The following is a 4,648-nucleotide window of genomic DNA, read 5'->3' as shown; positions in this document are numbered from 1 at the left end:
CGGTGGGTAGAGGGGAAGTGACTTTTTTCGCCGGACGCGCCGTCTATATTTATGGCGGGTAACTAAGCTCGCACCGCATCTACGTTTATAATATCTTTGATATAGCCCTGTCATAGTATTGGACCGCATCTCGTTTCAGATCTGGGATCACTGCGCCACGCTCGGAAAGTTTTTAACTATACGTAAGTGTGATTTTACACATGCGTGTGTGCGTACTTCTGGCAACAGAAAAGTGACCGTTTTTGGTGAAGTCCATGCATTACGGATTGGTCTCCTTATATCTATTCTCCATGGTGTGAACGGTCTCAGGCAGCTGCCTGTCTGCACCGGGCAGGCAGGCAGAGGTGTGACAGTACCGTTAGGGTACCTTTTCACGGACCGTGAATTCTGATTTAATCATGGATTTAATATTTTACATAGGATTCATTTCTAGTTACGACGTTGGTTTATGGCATATATGATTGGTTGAGAACCTAGATTCGAACTTTATGTAAAATATATTAATTCAATGAAAAAGTCAAATTAAAGATTCCGCTAACCTTAATTTTGCATATTTGAAGGATTTCCTTCGACATGTTCAATGTTCATATCTTTGAGATAGGAACATACATGATAAAAGACAAAGGTTGCATCCGCACAGGGGACCTACCTTCGAGGGCCTGTAGCTATTTTCAATCCAGTGAGGGGTGGTGTCGCTAGGGCGCCTTCAAATTAAGCCAACGGTCAGCCACACTTACCTTTCTAGATATACCATTTTTGCTTGTTACATCAGGCGCTTTCACCTTCCTTTGAATGAATAACAGTGGCCGTACAAGCCTAGGGTGTCTACGTGTTGCTGGAGGGTTATAAAATTGTTTTTATTTTTTCGAAATATAGAGTGAATATTTGGTAAAATTTTCGGAAAGTATAAAGATCCGATACATCCATGAACTTGAAAAACTCGAAAATTGGGATCTGCATTCTCTGAAGGATGAAGATTTTAGTGAAAATATCAATGCAATGCTGTCGATCACTATGTTGAATATATCGTCATACTTTATTCAATCCAACAGTTCTTAAACCATAAATTATGTAAAAGCATATAAGTTTGGAATCTTATACATTTTATGAAGTGAGACTAGTATAACATTGATGTATTTATAGTTATAAGTGAATGTTTTTATTCATTATTTGCTGTTAATATAAACATTAACATTAAGCAACATTCCGGTGAAGTATGAAATTTGTTATAATTCCTGTTATAAAATTCCATTCTTGATTTACAATGCGATAGCAGCTTTTTGAGATTTTGAGGTAGGGATTTAATTGTACAATTCAAGAGCGAACTTCTCGCAGCAAAAATGTACCAAAAATAAGGAGGATGAAAACATGAAAAGATATTTTGCATTTCAATCCTCACTAATATAGTTTCTGTTTTTTTTTCACGAAAATGTATTTCAAAAACAGAGTCACTTTTTCGTATTAAGAAAAATGAGAAAAAGCTTGACTTTCTTGAAGTTTTTGTAGTACATTTTTGTAATTTTTCATTTAAAAAAATAATTTTTTACAGTTCTTTGTAGATTTTTAAATTTATACAATTATTAACAGAACTGAAAAAGTAGATTTCTACTTTTATAGATCACCGATAATTATTTCGATTTGTGTCTTTGCACCTTTAATTTCAATAACAGCTGTTATTTTCTAATACATTATTCTTATGCATAATACGCCAATTTTTTCTCATCATAAAATAAAATGAATTACAATTTAATAATAATTCTTAAAGTGTTTCCGATGTCGTGAAGCAATTATCTGAAATCAATATTCAAAATTGTATGTGAATATGTCTCAAGTTTTTATGTAATTAGTTAAAAAGATTATTAATACTTTAAATTTCCAGAAAAATATAAGGCAACAATTATTTTAATGTTTCAATGGAAATAATTATAAGGAAATGTATTTTAATTTCTTTTAAATTAGTTTAAATGTTTATTAATAATTCAAATTTCCAGAAAAATGTTAATGACGAATTATTAACTGATTCTGTTAAAAGTTAGATATTCTCGAAATAGTTAAAAGCTTATTAATAAATAAAATTTAAGAAAAGCAAATTTGAAATTGAAAAAAAAATGATTTGAATATTAAAATGGAAATCATTTTTTTTAATGAAGTAAACAAATCGATTCTTTACTTTAAGGTTATATGATTAAATATTACCTATAATTTGTACAATAAAAGTTTATTTATATTTAAAATACCCCTATTTCAGTAACATAACTTTTCAAATGTATCTGATGTTGCAAAATCAGTTTCTGAATACAATTACAAAAATGATGTGAATATATGTTTTAATTGTTGCTGAAATTAGTTTAAAAGGTTATTAATAATTAAAATTTTCACAAAAATATAAAGTAAAATCTAATAGAATGTTTCAATGAAAACAATTATTGCTGTTTTTATGTTCCAAACTGATCAATTAATTATTATCAGATGCTTCACTTTTAATACAATATTGAAAATACATAAGGATTTAATATTAATTGCTTTTAATTAGATTACCTTGTTTGATTATTTACTTTAGGGTTATGTGATTGAATATCGGCTAAAATTTGTACATTAAAAGTTTGTTTTTATTTTAAATATCTTCAATATAATCAATTATACTTATTTTTTTTTAATGTTTGCCACGGTGTAGAATGAATATCGAAATTTAATTTTCAAAATTATAAATGCATACTTTTTAATTTTTCCTAAAATTAGTATAAAATGTTATTAATGATTTAAATTCTATGTTAAAATAATTGTTTAATGCTTATTATGGTTTAAAATAATTTATTAATTATTGATTGATTATATTACAAATTAAATTTTCTGGCATAATTTCAATAGATTATTAATAAATCCAAATAATGAAAAATTTTAATTTGAAAAAAATTTGAATAAAAATAATGTTTTCATATTATGAAGAAATTAATCATGTATTAGCAGATACATTTTTTCACAATATGAATTTACATGAAAATTCAATTTTAATATTTTAATTAAGTACATAAAGCGATAAGCTAATTGAATATTGTGTAATTGGAAATTGGTTATAATTTGTACCACAAAAGCTTATTAAATTTAAAAATACATCTACTTAAATTATATTATTGTGTGTTTATTTTTGTTTTGTTGTAAAATTAGTATCTGAATTCTGATTTCGAAATGATATTAACACATATTTTTTTTTCTGAAATAGTTTGGCAGGTTATTAATGATTCAAATTTTCAGAAAAATACAAAGTAAAAACTATTTGAATGATTCGATGAAAATACTTCTTTAATGATTTTTATTTCATAAACAGATTAATTAATTATTGGCTGATTAATTTTTTTACAATATTAAATTAGATGAAGAATAAATTTTCATTTTCCTTTGGATATAAGAGGTATAATAGAAAATTATTTATATTTAATATATGACTATTAAAAATATATATTCTTCTAAGATGTTTATAATGTCGTGAAATAAGTATCTGAATTGAAAATCAAAATTATATGTACATGTGTTAGAGAATATATAAAGTAAAAATAATTTGACTATTTCAAAGAAAATAATTGTTTAAGGCTTTTTATGTTATGAACTGTTTAATTCATTATCAGCTGATTAATTTTGTTTACAATATCAAAGTATATGTAGATTGAATTTAAATGGTTTTAAATTAAGTAACATAAATTGATTTAATTTCAGATTTTGTAATTAAATATTAGCTAATACCTTTAGTATAGAAGTTTATTCGTTCTTTTAAGCACTTCTATTACAATTATTGACTTGCTATATTTACATACAGGTTATGTAATTGAATATTGGCTATATTTTGTGCAATAAAACTTTATTAATGTTAAAAATACTTCTTGTTCACTTATATCATTTGGGTAAATTTTTGTTATTTTATGAAATCAGTATCTGAATTCTGATTTGGAAATTATAGGAACATACATATTTTAATTTTGTCTTGAATAGTTAAAATGGTTACTTATAATAATTAAAATATTCAGAAAAATACAAAGTAAAAATTATATGAATTATTGAATAAAAATAATTCTTCAAGGGTGTTGTTCAATCCGACTTTGAATTTTTGTTTAATAGGTACAACACTGATTCCATATATATTCTTTCCGAAGGATTTGTGAACGAAAGAAAGAAAACTTGTCGAATATCCGGGGTTTGCGCGATCCTCGGCTCAATAAAATGTTGAAAAATCAAAAAATTTGTTGAGGAAATGATTATTTTCCCGACAAATATGAATTTTGCGAAAGATATAAACCAGCAGGTAGCAGACGGCAGCATTTGAAAGATTAGAATCGTTTGCTAATTTATTTTTTAACTCACAATTCTGACATAATAGAAGAATTCCAGAGATGCACGGCTCTTCCAAAGAGCCAGGTTTTGAAGATGGTGTCCCCAAATTTTGCGAAATACGTTACGAAATGAAGCAAAAAGCACAGAAAACTGACATGCCCTGTCTGTGTTTTGTAACTGCATTTGTGATCAACCACCAGGCTAGCTGTTAACTTCACTCTATACGCGGAATCCGTGCATCCTTCGTTATCGTCCGTGGATCAAGACTACAATTCTCAAAGGGGAAAACCTCTTCTGGGATATTGACTTTTTGATGAGACCATCA

General features: G+C 27.2%; 1 protein-coding gene across 1 annotated transcript in view; it reads right to left on the bottom strand.

Moving 5' to 3' along the window:
* The window catches only part of LOC117173856, a 16,023-nt gene extending 14,992 nt beyond the window's left edge, over positions 1-1,031 (bottom strand). The window contains exon 1 of the mRNA XM_033362503.1: positions 738-1,031. The gene's annotated coding sequence lies outside the window, so the exon portion shown is untranslated. The remainder of the gene's footprint in view (positions 1-737) is intronic.
* Positions 1,032-4,648: the final 3,617 nt, after the last annotated feature.

The sequence above is a fragment of the Belonocnema kinseyi genome, chromosome 5 (assembly GCF_010883055.1).
Source record: "Belonocnema kinseyi isolate 2016_QV_RU_SX_M_011 chromosome 5, B_treatae_v1, whole genome shotgun sequence".
Taxonomy (NCBI): Eukaryota; Metazoa; Arthropoda; class Insecta; order Hymenoptera; family Cynipidae; genus Belonocnema; species Belonocnema kinseyi.
Note: the sequence above shows the minus strand (reverse complement) of the source record. Positions and strands in the feature narration are given on the sequence as shown.